Source organism: Pogona vitticeps, chromosome 1, assembly GCF_051106095.1.
Source record: "Pogona vitticeps strain Pit_001003342236 chromosome 1, PviZW2.1, whole genome shotgun sequence".
Taxonomy (NCBI): Eukaryota; Metazoa; Chordata; class Lepidosauria; order Squamata; family Agamidae; genus Pogona; species Pogona vitticeps.
This window is the reverse complement of record NC_135783.1, coordinates 94,347,686-94,373,698: the sequence shown is the minus strand read 5'-3', so window position 1 is coordinate 94,373,698 and position 26,013 is coordinate 94,347,686. Positions and strand designations below refer to the sequence as shown.

Here is a 26,013-nt window from a genome sequence, read left to right as displayed (position 1 = left end):
TGTACAGTATTTTGAATCCATTGATTCATGTACCACCTTCTGGCAGCAGGAAACAAATTTGTTCCATCTTCTACATGGCAGGTATGCAAATATTTGAAAATGGATACCACATTGTCCCTCCAGCACAATAGTGGGTGAACTCAGTGGGCCTGAGGGATACTTTTCAGATTTGCCAGCAACTCAAGGACCACACTCTTAAGGTAAGCTAAAGTGGAGGCATGTGGCCAAAGAGGCTAAACTGCATATATAATTTAGTTGTAGTAATAGTAATTTTAAAAAAAATTCTCCAAAGGAATTGGATTTATCAACAACAACAAAAATAAGTTTCACTAGAAAAGCCCCTCTCAACCTCTTGTGGCCCATATAATTTTTAAATGTTACAACTTAAGGTGTCTGGGGGTTGCTGGGGTGCTACAAAACATGGCAAAACTGTTTCTCATCACATATTGAGAGCACAAGGAGACCTACTGGAAATAAATACAAAATGTAGGATGAGTATGGATGAAACTGAGGCACTGGGGGAGTTTAGGGTCACAAAAATGCCCTGGGAGTCCATGTTGCCCACCTCTGCTCTAATATATCTCCTCTCCCGAATAACATACCCTACTCCCTTGACAATTCTTCATAGGCCTTGGTTTCCAGACCTTTTGCCTTCTTTGGAGACCTTGCATTGTATCAATATTCTTTTTACACTGTAGTATGTTTGAGGGCTCCTGCCAACCTAGCAGTTCAAAAGCATATAAAAATGCAAGTAGATAAATATGTACCACCATGATGGGAGGGTAACAGCGTTCCATGTCTAGTCACGCTGGCCACGTGACCACGGAAAATGTCTACGGACAAATGCTGGCTCTACAACTTGGAAATGGGGATGAGCACTGCCCTGTAGAGTCGGACAAGACTGGACTAAATGTCAAGGGGAATCTTTACCTTTATGTATGTTTGAGGGACCATCTGAAGCAGTGTAGAACTGCAAAGGAATGGGAAAAAGCAGAAGGTTTTGTAGCTCTATTTTGTGGAGATGAACATTCCTTTCCATTTGTCCAAGACATCTTTTGATGCAAACTATCAACAAGATTATCTAAAGCTGTTTTTACTATCTGAATGTGAAACAGAACTAATAAAGGAGTTGATGCCAGCCATCGATGAAAAGAGGAGAACTCTAGCAGCACACAAAACCTGTCCTAGTGAGTACAACTTGCAGGCTCTTTGAGTTGCTCATAGCAAAGTCCAACAGACTGCCATGGGCATGGTATTTTCCCTCAGACAGTTGCAGGAGAAATGTAGCGAACAACAACAGCCACTCTTTGTGGCCTTCATAGACCTCACAAAGGCCTTTGATTTGGTTAGCAGGGATGGCCTTTTTAAAATACTTCCCAAGATTGGATGTCCACCTTGACTCCTTAACATCATCAGGTCCTTTCATGAGGAAATGAAGGGCACTGTAGTTTTTGATGGCTCAATATCAGATCCCTTTAACATCTGAAGTGGAGTGAAATAGGGCTGTGTCCTCGCGCCGACTCTGTTTGGGATCTTTTTTTGCTGTCATGCTGAAGCACACCTTCGGAACTGCAACAGAAGGTGTCTATCTCCAGACTAGATCAAATGGAAAGCTCTTTAATCTCTCTAGATTGAGAGTGAAGACCAAAGTCCAGCTGAAATGCATCTGGAGCTTCCTCTTCACTGATGATGAAGCTGTTGTTTCCCCTTTTCATGGAGAGTTCTAACAACTTATGAATCGTTTTAGTAAGGCCTGCCAAGATTTTGGACTAACAATCAGCCTGAAGAAAACACAAGTCATGAGCCAGAGTGTGGACTGACCTCCCTCTATTACCATCTCTACACAAGAATTGGAGGTTGTTCATGATTTCGTGTACCTTGGCTCAACGATCTCTGACACCCTCTCTCTAGATGTCGAGATGGATAAACGCATTGGCAAAGCAGCTACCATGTTATCTAGACTCACAAAGAGAGTATTTATTTATTTTATTTATTTATTATTTGACTTTTACCCCGCCCCTCTGGACAGAGTCTAGTATGACTTAATAAGAAGCTGACAGCATATACCATGATCCAGGTCCATAAAGCCTGTGTCCTGAGTACACTCCTGTACTGTAGTGAGTCCTGTACTCTTTGTGCATGGCAGGAGAGGAAGCTGAACACATTCCATATGCGTTGTCTCTGACACATTTTGGTACCACCTGGCAGGATAGAGTTCCAAATAGAGTAGTCCTAGAACGAACTGGAAGTTTGAGCATGTATACATTACTGAAACAGCGACATCTACGTTGGCTCGGACATGTCGTGAGAATGGCTGATGGTCGGATACCAAAAGATCTCCTGTATGGAGAATTAGTGCAGGGAAAGCACCCCACAGGGAGACCACAGCTGCGATACAAGGATATCTGCAAGTGAGACCTGAAGGCCTTAGGAATGGACCTGAACAGATGGGAAACTTTGACATCTGAGCGTTCAACCTGGAGGCAGGCGGTGCATCACGGCCTCTCCCAATTTGAAGAGACCCTTGTTCAGCAGGCTGAGGCAAAGAGGCAGTCCCGAAACCAGCAAAATCAGGGAGCTGGACAGGGGACAGATTGTATTTGTCTTCAGTGTGGAAGGGATTGTCACTCTTGAACTGACCTTCTCAGCCACACTAGACCTCTGTTCAGAGCACGTTACCATAGTCTCTCGAGACGGAAGTATGCCTACTGCTGCACAGAAGTGCATGTATTCTCAGAGCAAAATAACTTCAGGCTTCTCAGAATAGAGCACCTATTTTCTCTTTAACTGGGACTTTCAATAACTCGCGTAAGTATAGAAGGTTGCATTTACTTACAGCTGAATAGTTCAAATGGCAAAATGACAAACATGATTGCTTTTTAGCAACAGGCCTCGAAAGACTCACTGACTGCTGACAGAGTACAGAGAGGGGAGAAAACCAGAGCAGAGAGGTGGGTCTCTCTTTAAATTAGAGAGAGGGAAGCAGCTATTGGTTGGTGCTAGATAGATTGATACTCACCCCAACCCAGAAAGGTATCTCCGAACAAAACATACTAAGGCAGCATGCAAGGTTGTGAAAGCTCCAACAGATATTAAGGTTCAGAATCAAATGTCAAGCGTATAGGAATCAGTTACCCTTGGGATCCCTTCTATACAATTATATTATTCTTTAAGGATCTCTCCTGCCCTTTTTTTGTTGGTTGTGGAATGATAATGATACACAGCATCGTTACAGGAAGGCAAGAAGCCAGGGAAGGTTCCAGACATGGACAGCATTTTGCTCATTTATCTCTACATCAACCTAAGAATCCTTTTGTCTTTAAAGCTCATTATTTTTTCTGCTACTTTTGCTTATTTTTCATATCTAAATCTAGAAAGAGTCTAATTTTTAGATATTTTGGCCATGGATGGTTAATTCCAGTCCAACATCTTTTAGTTTTGCGTGGGATAGAATTGTTTCAGATATAATAAAATGTCAGTACTGTATAGATAACTCATGTTCCTTCCATATTTTGTACTGCTTTATATCAGTATTAAAATTTGGATCATGAATTACTATTATATTCTGAGATTTATTGAGCAATCCTGGGCTTGTATACTCAGAAAGTCTTTCCTGGAAGATGGATGTGGGATTGCAGCCATAATTGTCTCTTTATGTTATATTGGGAGTGGAAAACACTAAAAAATTGAGAGGAATATATGAGGGTGGGAAAGTATGGACCTCCAGATGTTGTTGGACTGAAACATCCAGCATTCCTCCCCATTGGTTGCACTTGCCCATGGGAAGGAATGCCAGAGGATTGTGCTTTGCCCACCTGGAGTTATAGAGTGAACAGGCCACCATTTATTGCTTTCCATAAATCAATGGCTATATAGTTTTCTTTACAACTATGCTTCAACATTTTATGAAGTCTTAATCTTTTTTGTGAGTTATTGTATATACATATTTTAAACATAGGCTGAAATTCAGTAGTAAGTCACAAAGAGAGTAGAGCTATTGAATCAACAAAACTTACATAAGTGTTGAATTACTGGATCCCACTGATTCAATGGGTCTACTCTAGTTGTAAATTACAACTAGAGTAGACTCAGGATTTCAGCTATGTTTAATTTGTTAGATGACGGATTTTATTCTTTTATATATTTTTATGTATAGGCAATTTGTAATTGTTTTGTCTTATATAGCTACATTATCTCACATTGTCCCTATCTACACATTATTTTATTAGTGTTAAGATGTATTTGACATTTAAGATATGAAAATAACACTGGTAAAACCTGCTGAATTCAGGTATGATTCTACTTCACACTTGATTATAAACTGTCCTTCATCCTTGCACATACAAGGTCAGCATTCATAACCATCACTAAAATTAACCACATAGAACATATTGTAGAATAACACAAGAAAGGACCGACATTGTCAGAAACAGTTGAAAAACAAGTTGCTTGTTGGTGTTTTGTAACACAGTTCCAATCTGCTCATATCAATACTGTTCAAAATTGTGGAAAGGTTGCGGGGTTTTTAGGACTAAATGTTGATGAAGAAGCCCCAGAGGGTCCCAGGGAAAGGCTGTTCCCTGTTCTTTCCACCTTGAGTGATCATTTGAGGGAAACCATATCCCTAGAAGGTATCTATGTCATCCCATGTGAAGTCACCAACTTAGCAGAGGTGGAAGTAGACTTACAAAGACTGAATGATGGACAGAAAATTGGTGATAAGATGCAGAACACAATGGTTATATGCTGTAAATTAAAGGAAAGCAGCTATCTATGGAAAAGAGAAAATTAGTAATTGTGCCTAACATTCAAGAATAGAATAGTCTTCACGAAGAGAAGGCAGATTTTGAATTACTAAAAACTGTGGTTGTTGTGATAGAAAATAATGAGAGTAGAATCATAGAACTGAAAGAGGTTAATATCTATGAGAACCATGTGAAAAGCGAAGGGGGGGCAATTTGTTATGCAATTATGATTAATTAATGTGCCATCAAGTTGATTCCAACTTCTGGTGATCTCCCAGGGTTTTCTGGGTATAAAGTACTCAGAAATGATTTACCAGTCTGCTCTTCTGCTGGTGCTCAGGGACTGCGAAGCTTGCCCAAGCGGTCCTAGGTAGCAGGGCGCCTAGCCTCATCAGCCTTGTGATTTTGGCTCGCCCCTCTCCCATGAGTCATTCTTGTTCATGTAGTATTCTGAGAGAAGTACATATATGTGAGTGGGGTTGAAACAGGCTGCCTGCTGCCTATTATTTTTAGAAGATAATATGGGAGTTTGCTAACATTATATTCAATCCTGCTGAAATGCTACTCATTCCTAATAAAGATTATATAGGACAGAATTTGGATCCCACGCTAGCTGTGTCTTACTATGTAGATTATACAGAGAAGAATAAGAAAATTATCAAGGAATTCACACAAAGCTCTTTAGATTGGTTCTAAATAGCTGTCTTAGATACCTGATAATTGCTAGTGCCCTGTAAATATTCTGTTGTGAAGATCAAAACCTCTGCATAATATATTTTACCCATAAAAGTCTTTTTATTTTTAAGAATCTTCTATTTATGCAAGATAATCTTTGCGCTTGTGTAGTACTGGTTCAATAATTTAGAACAGGGGTGGGCAACTTCCCAATGCCCAGGTGTGTTATTTATTTATTTATTTATTTATTTATTTATTTATTTATTTATTTATTTATTTATTTATTTATTTATTTATTTATTTACTTACTTACTTACTTACTTACTTACTTACTTACTTACTTACTTGTTTGTTTGTTTGTTTGTTTGTTTGTTTGTTTGTATGCTGCCTTTCTCCCCAGAAGGACCCAATGTAGTTACATTACTAAAATAGTATTTAAAAGCTAAAATAGCAGGTATACAAATATTTAAAAAAGAGAGCAGCAGCTGCCCCATAAAATCTTGGGAGAGCTTGATTTACCATTTAAAATCTTTCTCTCCTCCCCAACACATGCACACACACACTTACTGGCATGGGGGAGTAAGGGTGCCTGGGATCAACTTTGGAAAGTCAAGTGAAGGAATAACCAAAAGGTTCCAGTTAATGACATATTTTCTGATTCAAAGTGCATTTTCTTCCTGCAGTAAATCAGCCTCGTAATCGAAGAAAATAAGATCATGGCACAATCTTGTTTCTTGTCTCTGTAATCCGCCTACAGGTAGCATCACTCTTTTCACTCATACTATCCTAGCCTTCCCCAAACAGATGGTTCACAGATGGGAAGGATTACAAATTAATTTGTGTTCTTTTGTCAATTGGTAAAATAAAACCTCTTAAACATGAAAGATTTGTGTTTAAGAAAGAGGGCACATGAAAGTTGTGTGTGCCTTTTGTGTTCCATCTTTCGCATAATCTTTCTTTCACTCTATGTCTGTCAAATTGCCTGAGAAATTTTTCATAGATTTCCTAGGGATGTCAGCAGCCAATTAGAACATCTGGCGGGAGAACACAGGAGTTTTGAATTTATATGGGACACAGTGAAAAGTACTTTATTTATTTCTTGTGGGTGAGATTGCTGCGTGGTGAGCTCCTTGTGCCTTTCCTCCCTCCTGCCTGCTTGCTGATGTGTCTCCATCTTAAATCCTTTTATTTTAACTTTCATTTCAGGGTGGGGGTGGGGTTCTCCCTTTCTTTGGAATACTTTTGCTGCTGCCAGTACTTGTGCCGACGTATCTCCTTGGGATTATTGTTTGATTCCTCCTTCAGTTTCTTTGGGGAGTCCTTCCTGCCTTCCTTCTGGTTCTGTCCTTTCTTGGGTTATTGTGCTGCTGCTTGGCCAGCTTGATACTGGTCTCAAAAAAAGAAAATAAGGCATTAAATGGTGGGAGGAGAAAAATCACCCCTTATTCTAGTGGTTTTGTGTGTGCATACTTTGCTTGCATTTTTTGCTTGCTTGCTTTTCTTTGTTTTTGGAAGAGGGTTTTTTGTTTGCTTTTTCTTCTGTGTGTGTGTATATATGGGGTGCTTTCTCTGCCTGATCTTTTTAAATTGTGAATTGGTTGATTTTTGTGCATTTATTCTGTTTGGGTGTTTTGGTTTTTTTAAAAGGACTGTTGTGTTTGCTCTGTGTAGGTAGGCTGACTTTCTGAAACTGTCAGTGTGCTTGTCTGGGTATGTCTCTCTTGTTGTTCTTAGTGCTGTGTTGTTGGTTGCTTTGCTCTTTTTGCTGCCGAGACTCAGAGGTTCTCTGCTGTGCTAGGTGGGTGGCACTGAACTCTACATGTTGTTTTCCAATTTTTGAGTGTTTTCCTTCCTTTTGACATGTTTGGTGGGTGAGTGAGGTATTTTTTGCATAGGTCTAGAAATGACGTTTTTATGTACTGTTGCATTTGGAGTAGGTATGCTGCCCTATGTCTGCTTTTTGTCGAGTTCTTTCAGGAGTTCTTTAGGGTTGTTCAGGTGCCAGGAATTACAAACAAGGAAGCACGAATGGGAAATGGGAAACAGGCTTTCCCTTTCAGACAAAAAAGGAAGGACTGGTACACAAAAAATACAGAAATGAACAAAAATGAATGAGGCACCCCCAGAATGTGCTGTGCATATTCCTAGACAGGATATCCTACGGATATCCAAATCATCAGTGTCCGGCAATGAGGGGAAACACATTCTATCACAACTGGAGGGTTCCAGATTGGGGAAGTTATTCTGTATTTGGCAGGGCATTTATAATTTGTTCATTCTGTTGTGCAGCTAACAACACCTGGGTTGTTCAAAGATAATTCTTCCACTGGGACATTGTGTGCAATTATGCAGCAAGGCCAAATGTAATTTCCCTTCTTTATGGTGTGGAAAAGATTCAGAAAATAGCAAATAAGAGGTCTGTGTAGCTCACCATTCTTTTCCTGCTTTGTTTTTGGCAGCCCTTAATTTCTTGAACTAGCCTCATTTTTCCCTGTCGGGGGCCTTTTGCCTGGAGCATTGGCATGACAAGCAAAATTAAGCAGCTGAAGATTTCCCTCATTTGCAGAAGCAGCCATGGGAAAAAGGTTCACTTTCTAGACCTCTGCTCTTCATGCAGGTGCTAATCGGTCACAGAGCTCTTCCAGAAAATATGTGAGTCTGAATTTTGGACCAATAGGCAACTATACCATGTTTGTGGTTTTGCACGCACATGCTTTAATTTATTATGTCATTGCTTAAATTTGCAACATCTGTCTCACGATCTTCCGTATATCTGTTTCCATTAAACAATGTGGTAGAAGAATGCTGTTCTGAACAGTGTACTTCTGGAGTATATAAAACCTGTTCAGACCCTTGCAGGAAAGCCATGCAGCTATGAATACTTCTGATGTGACTGAAAAATAAAATCAAAAAATTTAATAATAACAGGAACAAGTTCTGAAAATGTAGTCCCTCAAGAAGTAACTTCTCCAAACTTTGGTTATATCGTAGTGGTCCAGATTTGGATTTACACTGGTCTGTGGGGGTTTTTTTAAACTCTATTGTTGATGGCTAGATAACTCAGTGGTTTAGGTATCTGACTGCAGAACCATAGGTTGAAATAATGATTCCCCACTGTGCCTTCTGGGAGTAAAGTCAGCCTGTGTGGCCTTGGACAAGCTGCACATTCCCAAGGCATCCCCAGAAGAAGGGAATAGTAAACCACTTCTGAGTATTCTCCAACTAAAAAAACCTGGAGAGGGTAACTATAAGTCAGAATTATCTTGATGGCACACAATTATTGTTATTATTGTTGCTTCAAAGGAATCTTTTAAATGAATGTGCTGTTAGACCTGCAGAACAAGGACTTTGTGCTCTTTCTGTACAGCCAAATAGTTACAACAAATGGAAGGGTGCTAATGTTACATACATGCCTATTTCTTGATGTTTTATGAGACATATATCCTTTGAACAGTCAAAAGAAGTGGAGTGAAGGGAGTCAGAAGGAACAGGACTGATAAAATCTGGTGGGTCTGGGGAAGGTTTAAAATGTTTTACAAACTCTAACACCTAAAACTATAGATCTGTGAAGATTCCCAGTCATCCAGGTGAGGTTATCTGGAAGCTGAGTCATGGCAACTCTCCTCAGACTGCATAAGCTACTTGGATGAGTAGCGAAACATTTCAACCTAACAGGAAAGAAGTCCAATTGCCATGACTCACCTTCCAGGTTAGAACTATGGAGTTTTGTAGCTCCAGGGAAGCCATCTGCAGAAGAGGACATTGAAACACTCACCCTTGCTTTTCATTCTGAATTTAGTGTTGAGTTAGACTGGAGAAACCTCAATGTGAGCCTCCAAACAGCCATGAAGCTCACTGGATGACCTTGGGTAAGCAATCAACCCTCAGCCTTACCTGTCTCACAGTTTAAAATTGGATGGGGGGTTCTAAGCTCCTTGGAGAAAAGGTTGACTATAAACCCTGTAAGTAAATAATACTCAGAATGTGTAGCAAATGTGATGGCTCAGACATCACTTTTTGCAGGTGGTTGGATGTGTATGTATTTGAAATGATTTCTTAAACATCCCTCTCTAAATCTTTAAATACCTGCCAGTAAATTGCTGAGCAACAGAAGGCTAGGACTGATTTTGTTTGTCTGTTAGCAGTAAGGATGGCTGGGCAGCTGGCTTCCATTCCATTGGTGGGAAAAGCTGACAACAACAGCTACACTATTCAGCTGTTAACCTGCTCTGCAGTACTTCTTGCTGCCCAATGAAGTGCAGAAATGGTGCATAGCCTGGCTCGAAATTAAAAGAAAAGAATAATACCTTTGGGACTGCAGCTAGGAATGTGGACCTCTGCACTATGGAAACATGCAATCTGATCACCATGTTGTTAGGGCTGGGTGAATTTTTCCCACTGCTTGGTGGGTGAGCCTAGAATTTGTTTTTGTTTCCCTGTAGTGTTCATGCTTCTTCTCTTTGTTAAGGAAAACATCCTGCATAAAGTAGGACTCCCCTCCCCTTTCTTTTTCTTTTTGTTGAAGAAAAAGATTCCTGCAACTCTCTTTTTGCTTCCGTGAATCCTTGGTAACTGTTGAGGCATAAGAAATTCCACCTTACTCAAAGATTGAATACATAGCAATTTAGTTTGTTGTTTGGAGCACTTTAAGGATTGGCTAATGCACTCTTAAAGATGGCGATCAGGTGAAATCTTTGCTAGAGTGCACCATCCCATCACTAAGGTATTCCTATCTGCACCTTTCTGGCCTCTTTTAAGGGGCTTCTATTCTTTTTTCATGCAGGTAAGATCATTCTGGCTTGGATCAGTTGTAGTGCATGTGATAGCTGGAACTGATCCAAAGCAAGTCTTCCTGTTTGAATTTGCCAGTATAATGAAATGGCTTATAAGTGAGCCACTTCAGAATATTGGCAAATTAATCACTTCCAGAAGCAGAGGGCAGGGGGAGGTTTTTTTTAACTATATATAGTCTATTGCTGATACACTGCATCAGTTAAACAATGAAATTTAAAAAAAATCTTTCCTATGCCTCATCTTAAAGGACGGAGCAAGAAAATGCCCACAGTTGAATTTATGGCAGTGGCTTTGGCTGCAGGCAGGTTCTCAATCAACACTTTAAGAGAAAACAACAGAAAGATTTTTTAAAAATTTTGTTTTTAACTGATGCAGTACATCACAATAGTTTATATACAGTAAAATATCATTTCTAAACTAGAAATGATAAGTGCAATATATAAAATGTTAATACAAGTGGAATGTTAAAAAGTATGTTAAAATATTTGTTGCAAGAAGAACTGAATGAGGAAATTTAAAAAGATTGGAGTAAAATGTGGATTAAAAGAAAATAAAAAATATGTCTGTATGGATGAAGGAAAACTGTTACAAAGTAGTTTGGAGGTGGAATATAACACTGGTGAATTTGAATATAATAAATAAAGACATATTTTCACTATGTTGATGTAAAAAAGAAAAGGGGACATATTTACATATGTGGTGCTTTTGTGATATAAGGAAAAAGGAATGGTCAATGATAAGAGAAATAATTGGTGTGGAAGTACAAATGTCCCCAATGATTTCTTTGTTGAATCTGATTGATAAAAATCAATTGAAGAAAGAAGAAAATGAATTAAATATTATAATGCTGATGGTGGCAAGGCTAATAATTGCAAAAAATTGGAAAAGTAATAAATTAGTAGGGGAGAGTAGTATAGAGAAATATGGAATATGGCAATGAATGAAAAGTTAAATTGTGAAAAAAAAGATTAGAAGAGGAATGATGAAATGTAATTATTTTAAACAAATATGGAACTTATTTTGGGTACATGTGTTTCAGAAAGGAAATGGGTATACATTGGGAGAAGAATCAATGTATTACTGGAGAGAAAGAGGGCAATCTGAAATATAAGAATGAAGAGCATGGAACTAGTCCCGAGTGTGGGGTGGGTTGCACAGAGTGAAGAAAAAGGGTCATGTGATAATGTAGTGTTTGTAAAATGGTAGATTTTCTCTGTTTTTCTTTTTAATTTTTTAAAAATTCACTTCTCCTGCCCTCTGCCAAGCAGGACAAGTGATTAATTTGTGAATATCCTTAAGTGGCTCAGTTATTAAGCCACTTCATGAATGATTATGGTATCTCCCCTGCCAGGGAGGTGAAATCACTTCATGATATTGACAGGAGCCATTTCTTTGTGAGCAGTCAGACTTGACTAAATTGTTCTTACCAAGCTTGACCATTCCAAAGCGGCCCATACTAGCTCACTCCCTGTTACCAATGTAGACACACCCTCAGTTAACTTTTCTTTGGCTCCAGAAATCTTGTGATAAACTGCAAGCATGCAGTCTTGAGCCAAGAAGAACAAAAAGTCTGCTGTTTCAGTATTCTGACTTTTGTCATATAAACCATCTGGAGTTGGAATCTCATAGAAGAACATCAGCAATAATTAAACAGAGGCAGTAACCGTTTGAGAGCAGAGGCAAGGTTTAGTTTCTCCACAGGAAACATAAATCTAGCATATTTGGTTTTAGGTCAGAAGTGGCTAGATTACTAGATTAGCAATCATCCCTTGCTGAGCACAGTCAATATAGGCTGTGAGGGCCAATGGCCTGCTAAGATGATCTACACCAGCTGAAACTGTGCTGATGAACCCAACATACTTTTGGCTTAAGGATGGAAATTACTTATGGCTACCTTTGCCCTGTCCTAATTTTCTGACAGTATTGAGGGTAGATCCCTCAGCTAGTGGAGATGTAGATGTGGTATAAGTCAGTTTCTCCCTCACCTCATCCTTCTCTGCCCTCTTTGTTGCTCCTCTGTTGGCACATATGAGCCAGCAGAACAGTTCTGCCTACAAATTACTCTTTCAGATCTCTGAGATCAGCCAGCAGAAAAGGGCCCCTTTGGGGCCTATCCTATCAACCTACAATGTCTTTGAATTAGTATTGCCCTGTATAGTTAGAATGTAATGAAGGCTGTCCTGAAGTCTGACTGTCCAGCATTTAAACCTATGCTGTTAGTGGAACAGGCGCCTCCTCCCTCTATCCTATGCCTACCATCTGCTCTGGGAGGCGACACACCTGAGCAGATTTGAGAGGCTTACAGAGAGTACAATGAGGAAAGGAGAGAAAAGTCTTAATTGTGTAAGCGGAAGTTCGCTCACATCACTTTGGACATAGCCCTGTAAGAATCTCTAATTATTAATTTCTGAAATGCACCGTGAGCTGACACCTGTGTTTCTGGTTTCGTGTTTGAAACCAATACAGGCCAGCAAGTGACTCGTTGTGAGTCACTTTAGATCACAACAATAAACAATCCTTTAGGGTTAGTTTTAGCAGACCTATCAAATTAAAGTTGAATGGGGAGCCAAGCGAAATTTGTATCTGATAGTCTTGAATTATTACATTTGGGTGGATCTCCGAATATTGGCCTAAAGAAGCCTGCCAATAAATTGTTGCTTGTTCCTAAGTTAATGACTGAAAATATAAGAAAACTGCCCTTATATTTCTCCATAAATTCCAGTAATGTCCAAGTAGATGGAAGGAATATAAAAACTAATTTTCTTAGTAACCACCACTACTTTCCAAACTTGGTAAATTACTGCTGTCTGCCAAATGTTCTCCACACTTCATCATTAAGGACTGTTCTTACCAATAGCTTTCGAATGTTTTCCTCATGTTCTTATTTTCTACATTCCTTTTTATCCAGTTGACAAGCACAGAATTAGCCAGGGGGTAGATTTATATCCTGTCCTGCTGTGATAATCTTTGCTCTGCAGTCTACACAGTTCCAGAGCTTGTTAAGGTAATTAGAATTCTCAGATTGGATGGCACCATGGACTTTACATTTCCCCTGTGCACCTCAAAACATAGAGAGATTCATCCAAGTGCTTATGGCAGTTGCAGTGGCTTTATTTTTATGGTAACCATAGCAGCTAATGTTGTGTTGCCTTGTGTGTGTGTGTATGTCTGTGTGATGTCCCATGTCATATCAACATTAAATTGGACCATTAGGCTCCCTATTAACAAACTTGCCTGTAATATATTGTACACAACCAAATTCTCCTTTGGGTCATTACAGAGTTCTTTCTCTGACCTTTACTTTTAAAATTATTTCTTAGCATTTCAAAAAGGAGACCCTGGTCCTATCTTGAGTTGAGTTGAGAGGAATTTTGTTACTCATTTCTTTTGTGAATTTTTTGAGGAAGAGCTCTAAGAGATTTTCACTGCAAACTCAGTAGGTTTGACGTAAATGAAAACAAATCCTTTAAAGATTATTTTAGGAAAAAGGAGTTTTGACAAAGGAGAGAATGTTTGACATTTGGGGAAAAAAAGTTACAATGATTGTTTTTTTACTTATAGTTATGTATCCGTAATTCCTCATATAATGTTTCTGTTTCAGAATGGCCATTTTATGAGGCTTTTTAGTGTTTAGCAGCTGTTTTTCATATACAGTATATTGAATGTACAGTAACATTATGCAACTAGATCTTTCCCCTCCACCCCGATGAGCTCATTTCCCTTTGTCAACCTTTAACTTCATTCTCCTGAAATGGGAGGAGGTGGAAAAAACACAGCCAATGTATTAAACATGATTTTTATGGGTGCTTCTGAGTTTTTCAAGGCAGTAATTTTTCACATCTTATGATTATTGAAAAGGAATGGAGCATCGCATTACAGTTAGAAGTTGAGCTGCCTACAAGCCCGTAAGAATATAAGCCCTAAAGAAATGTCAGGCCAGAACCTTCATGCTCAGATAAGATGCCCTCGATGTCACAGAGGAGTTCTAATGAATAAAGGACTCACCATGTCTAGGAGATTCCTTATTCATAAGACTTCATCTAGGAAGCTCTAGTCCAGTGGATCACAATCTTAAGTCCCCTGATGTTCTTTTAATACAAGTCCCATAAATCCTGACCAGCACAGCTAGTGGCGAAGGCTTTTGGGAGTTTTAGACCAAGAACATCTGGGGACTCAAGGTTGAGAATCGAGGTGCTTGTCCAATGCATTTGGAGTTTTTTGGGTGTCTGGAAGTTCTTGTTTAAAAAAAACTTCAGATGGAAGCTAAAAGGGTTAGTGGAACAATGTTTTAACACCTCTAGAAATTAAAACTGATTGGTTTTGTATATGAGAAACAGAATACTTTGCTTTCTGTAACATGTGGAAAAAAAGGAAAGTGTATGATGGCATTTAGACAATTATATCTTGCTTAGATAGTTGCCATATAGTCATGACCAAAAATATTGGCACCCTTGCAATTCTGTCAGAAAATGCAACCCTTTTCTCAGAAAATTGTTGCAGTTGCAAATGTTTTGGTACTCACATGTTCATTTCTTTGGTTTGCGTTGGAACAAAACACACACAAAGAGAGAGAGAGAGAGAAGAAGAAGAAGAAGAAGAAGAAGAAGAAGAAGAAGAAGAAGAAGAAGAAGAAGAAGAAGAAGAAGAAGAAGAAGAAGAGGAAGAGTTCAATCTGATACAATCCCACACAGAAACCAAAAAATGCACTGGCCAAAATTATTGGTAAGTTTTGACAATGATATGTGCATTTAACCCTTGATTTGAGAACCCTCTCCACAGAAATAAAATTAGCCAAAAATGTGAACAGACCATGCTTCAAAAAGACTATTGTTCACTAAGCAGAAGCAAGTTCATGGAAAATACAAGAAATGTTACTGTGCTAGCAAGTTGTAGCACAGCTTTAATTACACCTACTATTAGCAATAAATTAACACAATCACAATTCCGTTTGGGGAGGGGGACTTTTTCTGGAACATCCAAAGTTGAAATCTGCATCTGTCCATTATGTTAAACAGTGTGAGATGAAGCTTATCAGGAGCTTGTGTGTTGCACTGTCAGAGAGTTTTGGAAGGAAGCAGGCAAGAAGGGTGAGAGGCCCGAGTTCCATCTACAAGTACTGCAGGAACTGTGAAGAAAGGAAGTGTCTGTTTCTACAAATTCATCTGCTGACTCTTGCCGCAGTTGGAGAAAAAAAAGCTGCTGAACACAGTGAGATTTGCTTCTGATCAAACTCCCAAAAGGCGTGACAGTGATTTCAGGTAGAAATGGATATCATGCACCCACCAAGCAACTTCCCAAAGTCTTTTCACTCATTTTTCATTCTGCAAGAGTGCTTTGTTGATCAAACCACTGCTAAAGATGGTTTTGATAAAAGGTTTATTATATACAGTATAGCTAAATATGTAGTGGATAGAATTATGGACTAGAGACTCAGGAGGCTGGGGTTTGAATCCCCTTAGTGATGAAAGCTAACTGGGGGGGGGGGCAGGACTTGTAAAACTACTTCCTAAAATGTCTCACTTACCCTGAAAGCCTTGTTAGGGTCATGCAACAGGGCCATTGTTACCATTAGGCAGAGTAACACAATTCCCACTGACAGCCTGTTTTGGATGTCATTGAAGGGCAGCAAATGGTTAGCCGTTTATTATTATTGGCCAGAATCCTGCTGATCTCACAAACTAGAAGTAATTGATTATTATTTAAGCAAGCCAGCTTGCATTTCTGGCCAGCTGTTTGCTCCTCAGCTTCCTCAGTTCGAGGAGGCAGTCATGTGCCTACTTATTTGATAGTCAGCAGGTGGTGAGGGACAAAATGTTGCACGATCTCCCTTACATGCACAGCTTTTTTTTTCCAGCAGGATTTTGGGCATTATGTTTTTACTGACAGTGAAAGGGAGATTTGTTTGTGGGATTTTCTGCCACAGGTGCCATATGGCATCACAGCATAACTTTGCCATTTCACTATAGTACAACAAGATATTATAGGGAATAACTCTTACCTCAGTGTGTCTGACTGCACCAGCCTCGTGGCAGAGTGATCATACTGCAGTAATAATTCTGTGTTCGATACCATTGAGCTCCGGGAGCTGGCTCAGGGTCGACGTGGCCTTCCATCTTTCACAGGTTGATAAATAAGCAGCACACTTTACCAGACTAAAGAAACTGGCCACCACTGTTTTGTGATTCTCTTTCAGTGGAAAAAGATTTTCTCAGAAAATTATGGAATTTTGATTTTAAATTTAGGAAGAGGCTTTTAAATGAATGACAGTGGTGCCCCGCTTGACGATTACCCTGTTCCACGATGAATCCGCTTTACGATGGGTTTTTGCAATCGCTTTTGCGATCGCAAAACAATGTTTCAAAGGGCGATTTTCACTTCACGATGATCAGTTCCCTGATTCGGGAACCGATTCTTCGCATTATGACGATCTAAAAACAGCTGATCGTCAGGTTTCAAAATGGCCGCCGCTGTGCAAAATGGCTCCCCGCTGTGTTTAGGACAGATTCCTCGCTTAACAGGCACCGGAAAATGGCTGCCCTATGGAAGATCTTCGCTGGATGATGAGGTATTTCACCCATTAGAACGCATTAACCGGTTTTTAATGCACTCTAATGGGTTTTTTACTTTCGCTTAATGACAATTTCGTTGTACGGTGATTTTGCTGGAACGGATTATCATCGTCAAGCGAGGCACCACTATAGTCAAATTTTAAAGAAGGGCGGTGCACCATATTCAGACATATCATAAATTCAGTACTGAATTGGCCTGATTTGGCTTGTTTTCTGTGAGGTTTTGATCAAGACAGAATAGCCAGATTTGGTTTCTGAGTGAAACTAAACAATTATAAATTGATTCAGATCTGGAGGAAATTCAAATCAGAGGGATTTTGTTTCAGCCTCTGAGGGTTTTTTTAAAAAGCAAACTTTAAAGGCACATAGTGGCCAGACCCATGAAGTCAGCTGTGTGAAATTTAGTAAGTTTACCACCACCACCCATTTTAGAGTCTAGCATGTGCCCAAATTTAATGGGCATCAGCGCAAAACAACAAGTTAAATCTGTTTTGGTTTCCTAAAGCATTGACTTTATAGATAAACAAATCAAACTGGATGAAGCACAAACCTCCTTGGACTGAATTAAGATACATTCAGAGGCCCTAAATCAGTTTGACAGCATAGCCCTACATTAAAGCCTGTCAAATAGTACCGTAACTGCTTGGCAAGAAGCACAAAATTTCATGTGCACACAGGAATGATTATTAAGGGTTTCTTCTATGCTTCTTTATGAATTTACTTTTGATTCTGATCTGGCATCCATAACCTATGCATGATATTGGTTGCTCATGATTTATAGCAGGTAAATGGCTGTTACTGCATAATTAATGCAAAGTCTGAAGACACTAGCTTTATGCAAGGTGTCCTCCTCTCAGGAATACCTTAGCTCACACAACCTTTTTCTTTTCCTGTGACTTAGTTTCACATGTGCCAGGTTTCTTTTATGAACAATAGGAATCCAACCAATGAAAATTTGATTTCTGCAAAGATCATAATTGCTGAAATCCTGTTGCTTAGCATAGTTAAGTTGCAGTAGTAGGCTGGGGATTTGTTGAGTCAACTGAATCACTGGGGATTTGTTGAGTCAACTCCTTTGAATTTGAATTTGATTGATTCAAATGGGTCTACTGTCCTTGCAGCTAGAATAGGCCCTTTTGAGTGATGGAGGAATTGATTCACCCAATCCCCATTGGTTCAATGGGCCTATTCCACTGCAACTTTTTTTAAAAAAAAACATTTTATTCATATCTAAACATACAAAACTTAGACATTAAAAAAATCGAACAAGTAACTAACAAAAAAACCACAACTAAACATCCTCTCTTCCCCCTGTGGATCAGAGATTTCACCGTCGTCTGGTCATCAGAGTATCTTCAAGGGATTCTGGTGAGCACTGGTTCACTATTGACTAATTTTTCCCCTAAGTTCCTGCCTTTATTTTTAAGTTCCTGCCTTAGGAATTTAACTACGGTAAGCAACAGGATTTAATCCAGTATATTTTAGATGACATCTTGCATGATTAAACCCAGGATTTAAGTCCTAACTAGTTGCAGAAGAAAGTTCAAGGAGATGGTGATAATAAATCCGGTGTATTCTTTATTTATGTAATTTCCTTTCAAGTTGTCAAAAGGTTACTTGACACATCAATACCTTATTACTGAGTTAAAATGCATTATGCTACCACTTTATTGCATAACATCAAAGCTCCAAGGTAGTGAGAAAACATTGAAAAATACACAATTTATCTTAAAAGGTTTTCAAGCTCAGTTTGTATTTTATAACTGACAAGCCCAAAGCAGCAAGTGTACTGAAGTGCAATATCTTGAGATTCAATTTCTCTGCTCATTTTCTTTCTTCTTCTTCCTTGTTTTCAGATTGAAGAGAAAATGGAAAAGGAGAGGATCTTTTGAAGTTTCTGCCATTTTTAATTTCTAGGGGACTGCAGAGGGGAAAATCCAAAAAACCCTGGCATTTAAGGGTAGAAAAATAGAAAGGCAAGCTAAATACGAGACAAAGAGAAATGCCATCCCTTCTGTTTACAGTAAAAGGTCAAGAGCACAGCAGACAAAACACGTTATGGTCTGGACGTTGTAGTTAAAGAAGGCTTTCAGGGTACTAAAAGCTGTGTTTCAACACTAAAGATTGCCAAGGAATGGAAAAAGGGCTGCTCAACTGAGATGGACCAGCTATTAATGGAATTGTCCAATATTGAATTATATATTTATTTATGTCTGAAAACATTTCTGTTCAGTCTTTCAGGGCCAGCTAGAATCCCAATGGAATTATTGCATATCAAACAAACAAAAAGCCCTGCCAATTCCAACCACAGAAGGATCAAAACAGAAGAGCTGAGTTATCTTGAATTAAACACTATTAAAAGCTGAGAACAACAACAACAACAACAACAACAACAACAACAACAACAACAACAACAACAACAACAACAACAACAACAACAACAACAACAACTACCAAGTTTGTGGGCTTTCTAAAAGTTTTTAGGGATGCCTCTTATCTAGCATTCCACTGATAAGGATCCTCAGGTTTATTTCCCTGAAATCATTTTTGTGACTTGTGGTTGCACAGATTTTTCCACTTACGCTACTGGAGTTGGTCAATGGCCCATAATATTCTGCCCCACAAGAATAAACTATACATCATTTGATAGTGCATTGAACGAAAGAGTTTTATTTCTCAATAAAAATCACTTGACCTGTTCTGATTTGGATGGTGTAATTGATACTATTCTTGTGGACGTAACTTTAACTTCTACTTATCCAGTTACAATGGTGGCATGTCAATTCTTACAGCCTGAGTGTGCAGACAAAGGTTATGAAGAGCTACTGTTGTGTTTGCTTGACTCTTGCCTTTCTCAGCTTATGAAAACAACCAGGTCGGGAAAGGAATGTGGAAAGGTTAATATGTATGCTTCTTTACATCAAGGAATGCTTCTATTCATCTTAAAAAGAGACAGTGGTGAGGCTTTGACTAAAAAAAAAATCAAATAAAGTAATACTCCCTGAATTCTATCATATTAAATCATTTCTGACTAGTTGTCAATATTTTGTTCATGAGCAAAGTGTTAGACAAGTGTAGTGGTATCTCAACTGCAGCTGTTTCTGGATAAGATGAGTTAAAGTAAAGGTTCCCTGTGACATTTAGTTCAATCGTGTCCAACTCTAGGGCACGGTGCTCATCCCCGTTTCCAAGACATAGAGCCAGCGTTTGTCTGAAGACAGTTTCCATGGTCACGTGGCCAGCACGACTAGACACAGAACGCTGTTACCTTTCCACCAAGGTACCTATTTATCTACTTGCATTTTTACATGCTTTTGAACTGCTAGGTTGGCAGGAGCTGGTAGAAACGAGGGGAGCTCACTCCATTGCGTGGATTCAAATTTACGACTGCAGGTCTTCTGACCTTGCAGCACAGAGGCTTCTGCAGTTTAACCTGCAGCACCACCACATCCCTGACAAGATGAGTTACCTACTTTAATATCAATCTGTTGTCAGGTCTGATTCAGTCTTGCTTTTGGGCTCAGGCTGCTTTGGTCACCTTAATGGACAATCTATTCTGGGAATGGAATGGGGGAATATCTCATTCTGTTGGACATCTGGATGGCTCAGCCCATTCACCATGATATTAATCTTGATTGCTTGGCTGGGATAGAATTTGGGGGCACAGTGTTATTGTGGCTTTGGTTCTTCTTGAGGGCTGTGTTCAGAAAGTGGTGATGGGAACTCCTGCTCAATACCATTGGTTGATGGCCTCCCTCAGAGCTCATTTTGTCTCCCCTGCTTTTTAACATATAGAGGAAATGGATAGGGAAGTTAACTCCACATTTTGTCATTTGGTGCCACTGGTATGCTAAGAACATTCATCTACCCATACTATTTAAACCCAGCAAAGCTATTCTGATTCAAAATTAGTACATGGTGTCTGGTGTCATCATATTAAATAGTATATTGTGTCATCAAGAGTAACTAGATGTAGGTGATTCGATCAAAAATTGATCCAGAAAAGACAGAGGTGCCCTTATGTGTCAAAAAGCAGATCAAGGAATAGAGAATCAAGCTGTGTTAGCTGGGGCTGTGCTCCATTTTAAGACCGTGGATTTCCTGCTTTGGCAGGGGATTGAAACTGTTGGTTTGTCCTTTGGAGAAACAAATGTTTGGTGTTTCCCAACCCCACTTCCTCTGATGGGCACCCACTCAGATGCAGCACCTGGAGGAGGTGGGGCAGGGAAGCACAATAACTACCTCTGAGTGGGCGCCCACCAGAGGGAGTGGGAGTGGGAAGCGGCAAACACCTGTTTGTCCGAAGTTATGAACTGGCACGAACCACCGAATCAGTGGTTTGTGCCCATCTCAGGTGACATGAAGTAATCTTTGAAACATCTTTGCCCTGAGCCACTTAGGGCATTATAGGTGAACACAGAAGTTGTGGAAGTAGGAATGGAAGGACAAAGAATGAATATGCACCTTGCCCTTTACCCATTTTCTGCTGGAATTGTAGTCAGCAAAATAGCAGAAGAGATACACTTATTAAACAAGGCCTATCCAACCCTCCTTTCTGCTTTCCACAACAATAGACAGCGAGCCAGCCATATATTTTTGCTAAAATCACAAACAGAGCATGAAGGTGATGGTTTCCATCTGTCATTTGTTTCCAGTGCATGATGCTCAGAGGTCTCTAGTACATGAGGCTTTTTTCCATACGAGGGTGGGGGAAGCCAAGAGATTCTGAGAAAGTGATAACAATACTGCAAGAATTTATGATGGGAATTTAGCAGTCCTCACTGTAACTCTGTGTATTTTGGCTTATCTGCTAAACAGAAACTGGAAAAGAGATAGCCTTTTGTAACTCCCTCATGCACAAGCCTCAAATACCATCCGGAAGCCTAGTCCTTCATCATTTATTAGGTGATTTGTTTGTTCTATGGCAATGACTGTAGTTTATGGTACTGCTGCTCTCCATGCAGCAGAGATAAAGTGGAAGAGAGATCACACTGGAGCAGCAGATGGGCACTTGACTATAATGCTTATTTGTAATAAAGGAAAAGGGGCATAACAGAGGAGATCATTTGCTGGTTTCTGAACTCAAGAGCTCTGAGGTCATTGAAGGGGATTCTCAGATTGCTTAAGGAAGCACAATCCATTGCAAGAGGGTTTTATGGAGATAGTAGTTACCCATAACTCCCTGTCAGTTGCTGTAAAGTCAGTAGAGAGCTCTTCGTATAGTATTTAATGAATTTAATGAATTCTTTGCTCTGAAAGGCAATTGTATAAGCTCTTTATTATTTTTAATGCAGTGGTATTTGGAGATTCACAGTACAAAAAAAAGGCAAAATGTTCTTGTCTTGAGTAAAAATTTGACAGATTATTTAACTGATTCATTATATTTTTACCCAACCCTACAAGAAATGCAGGCAAGCGCACATACTTCCATTCTGATTTTCATTGTTGTAATGAAAACAACTGTGTGAAGCAGGTCAGACTGAGAAACAATGACAGTGGATTCCATGACTTGATTTCCTTATCAACCAAAATGGCAAATATTTGGTACTGAGGAAAGAAGACTGAGAGGTGACATAGTAGACATCTTTGAATATCACATTACCACATTGAAAATGGGACAGGCTTGTTTTCTGCTACACCAAGAGCATAGGACCTGAACCAACTACAAGAAATGAAATCCTGATTAAACGTAAGTGTTGTTTGAGAAACAGATTACCATAGCAAGTGAGAGATTCTCCTTCACTGGGAGTTCAAGCAGAGGTTGGATGGCCAACTGTTGAGGACATTTTAGTGTGGATTCCTGCATTGGTAGGCGGGTTGGACTACATGATTCTTGAGATACAGTATCTCTATAAATTGATGATATTATGAAGATGTTGATATGAAAATGTATTAAATGTTAATGTTGTATAGTTAAATGTAAAATGGCTGATTTTACCTGAGTCACTGTACTAATTGTATTCAGGTGTGGATTAAGACTTAATGTAGTACAGCTGTGTACATCATGAAACTTGGTGTAACAGAAAATAAAGTAATATATTTTCTGATTGGTCACAGAACTGTATATAAGTCATGTGTAAAATGAACGTCTTTATCTGCTGTAAGTTAGATCACTTTTTCCTATTCTGTGTGTTGCTTCATGTAATGTTATGCTGCCAGAGGAATGTCTATTCTCTATGTATATATGTAAATAAACCAAGTTGTTGGTTTTACTCTCTCAGTGTCATAGTGTCATAAGTATTTCGGCTAACCAATACCTCCTTACTCCGCTGATGTTATGAGAATACACGTTATAATCAAAAGTCTCAACAGAAGAGACATTTAGTCGGTGCCTCCTTGTTCCTGATTCAGTGTGCTACACATCACACAAGTGGAGTACATACTGAGCAAGTCATGAAGAGTACACCACACTGGCTTGATTCAGGATTAAATGCAGGTTTCAACACAAGAAGTAGAAAACAACTCCATGACCACAACAATGAGAAAATTATTTGGTGCGGTCCCATAGGAAACAGTCCAATGCCTCTGATTTAAGAGCAGTATAAATGAACAGACTTCTGTAGCTGTTGCGATCCCTTGTTAAGGAAGCCAGTTAACAATGGCCAGAACCCAGTTTGTTTCATGTAACATAAAGTTATGTAGACATAACTTCCCTTGGTGTTAGCAATTTGTAAAATTTGGTATATGCATGACAGCATATAAACAGAGTCGGTCTACTTTTTATAATTAAGAGTATAATACTGTAGAATCAAAATATTATAGAAGAAACATACAAATGTACTCTCTGTCTCCTTCTCTCAAATACACAATCCAACCTTGTTCCAAGAACAGCTGAAACAAGTGTTGGTGTAAAAATCACAGTAGCTTGTTTTCAAAGGAAACAGGTGACATAAAATAATTGGTTTGATTTAGCTGCAATGAATGGACCAAATCTGAGGCAGAAATCAAAACACCAGGAATGAGAAGAGCTTGTTCAATACAACTGAATGACTCCAGTACTTCTTTAATTCTCCAATGATCTTGTCCCTCCATTATACGATCTAAGGAGGAGTAGAGGATGGCAGTTGCAGACATTTGAACCACTTGAGGACTGGATATTTTTTTTTCTTCAAAAGAGGGCCATAAGAATTTCTCTGCTTTGGTTGATTGCCCCTTAGACAGCAGTTGTTCCTGGAGGCTTGCTTCCCCCCCCCCCCCCCAATTGTTTCAGAGTGACATGATTAAATGGGTACTGGCAGTTTGCCTGCTAGTAAAATCTTTCCAAAGAAATAGCTCACTTAATTGCTTTTGTATGGACAGGAAATACTGCTGTCTCTGTCAGTGATCTGTCTTCAGAGTTGAAAAATATATGGGAGATAAAACATGAGAATAATGATAATTTTATTGGAACTGACTTGTGTTGATGAAAGAAAATGCAGAGATCTTTATCCGTCTAATTACAATAAGTGTTGATGTTCACACTCAAATGTTGATAATCTCAGATCGTTTCATCCTTTAGTCGTTTAGTCGTGTCTGACTCTTCGTGACCCCATGGACCAGAGCATGCCAGGCCTTCCTATCTTCCACTGCCTCCCGGAGTTGTGTCAAATTCATGCTTTCACACTTTCCCAACATTAAGGTCTTTTCCAGGGAGTCCTTTCTTCTCATGAGATGGCCAAAGTACTGGAGCCTCAGCTTCAGGATCTGTCCTTCCAGTGAGCACTCAGGGTTGATTTACTTTCGAATTGATAAGTTTGTTCTCCTTGAAGTTCAGGGGATTCTCGTGAGCTTCCTCGAGCACCACAATTCAAAGGCATCAAGTCTTCGGCGGTCTGCTTTCTTTATGGTCCAGCTCTCACTTCCATACATCACAACAGGAAAAACCATAGCTTTGACTATTCGGACTTTCGTTGGCAAGGTGATGTCTCTGCTTTTTAAGATGCTGTCAAGATTTGTCATCGCTTTCCTCCCCAGAAGCAGGCGTCTTTTAATTTCGCAGCTGCTGTCTCCATCTGCAGTGATCATGGAGCCCAGGAAGATAAAATCTGACACTGCCTCCATATCTTCCCCTTCTGTTTCCCAGGAGGTGAAGGGACCAGTGGCCATGATCTTAGTTTTTTGATGTTGAGTTTCAGACCATTTTTTGCACTCTCCTCTTTCACCCTCATTACAAGGTTCTTTAATTCCTCCTCACTTTCTGCCATCAGAGTGGTATCATCTGCATATTGGAGGTTGTTGATATTTCTTCCGGCAATCTTAATTCCGGTTTGGGATTCCTCCAGTCCAGCCTTCCGCATGATGTATTCTGCTGCCTCCTGGACAATGTTACGAGCCTCTGTCCAAAGTTCTTCAGGCACTCTGTCCACCAAATCTAGTTCCTTAAATCTGTTCTTTACTTCCACTGTGTATTCATAAGGGATTTGGTTTAGATTATACCTGACTAGGCCCAGTGGTTTTTTCTACTCTCTTCAGTCTAAGCTTGAATTTTGCTATGAGAAGCTGATGATCAGAGCCGCAATCAGCTCCAGGTCTTGTTTTTGCTGACTGTATAGAGCTTCTCCATCTTTGGCTGCAGAGAATATAATCAATCTGATTTCGATATTGCCCGTCTGGTGATTTCCATGTATAGAGTTGCCTCTTGTGTTGTTGGAAAAGAGTGTTTGTGATCACCAGCTTATTCTCTTGACAAAACTCTATTAGCCTTTGTCCTGCTTCGTTCTGAACTCCAAGGCCAAACTTCCCTGTTGTTCCTTTTATCTTTTGGCTCCCTACTTTAGCATTCCAGTCCCCTAGAATGAAAAGAACATCTTTCTTTGGTGTCAGTTCTAGAAGGTGTTGTAAATCTTCATAAAATTGTTCAATTTCAGTCTCCTCAGCAATGCTGGTTGGTGCATAAACTTGGATTATTGTGATGTTGAAAGGTCTGCCTTGGATTCGTATTGACATCATTCTATCATTTTTGAAATTATATCCCATTACAGCTTTTCCCACTCTTGTTGACTATGAGGGTTACTCCATTCCTTCTACGGCCTTCTTGCCCACAATAGTAGATATGATAATCATCTGAGCTGTCCATTTTAGTTCACTGATGCCCAGGATGTCGATGTTTATTCTTGCCATCTCCTGTTTGACCACCTCCAGCTTCCCAAGGTTCATAGATCTTACATTCCAGGTTCCTATGCAGTATTTTTCTTTGCAGCATTGGACTTTCCTTTCACTTCTAGGCACGTCCACAGCTGAGCGTCCTTTCG

General features: G+C 39.5%; 1 long non-coding RNA gene across 3 annotated transcripts; it reads left to right on the top strand.

Moving 5' to 3' along the window:
* Positions 1-898: 898 nt before the first annotated feature.
* On the top strand, positions 899-25,077 carry LOC140706643 (uncharacterized). Of its 3 annotated transcripts, XR_013541426.1 has the most exons (5): positions 899-8,072; positions 9,220-9,289; positions 13,123-13,218; positions 14,789-14,936; positions 18,640-25,077. It is a non-coding gene; the product is annotated as an uncharacterized LOC140706643 (long non-coding RNA). The 3 variants fall into 3 exon arrangements; XR_013541427.1 differs by lacking the exon at positions 9,220-9,289 and having other exon boundaries at positions 903-8,072; XR_013541428.1 differs by lacking the exon at positions 13,123-13,218 and having other exon boundaries at positions 906-8,072; positions 14,791-14,936.
* Positions 25,078-26,013: the final 936 nt, after the last annotated feature.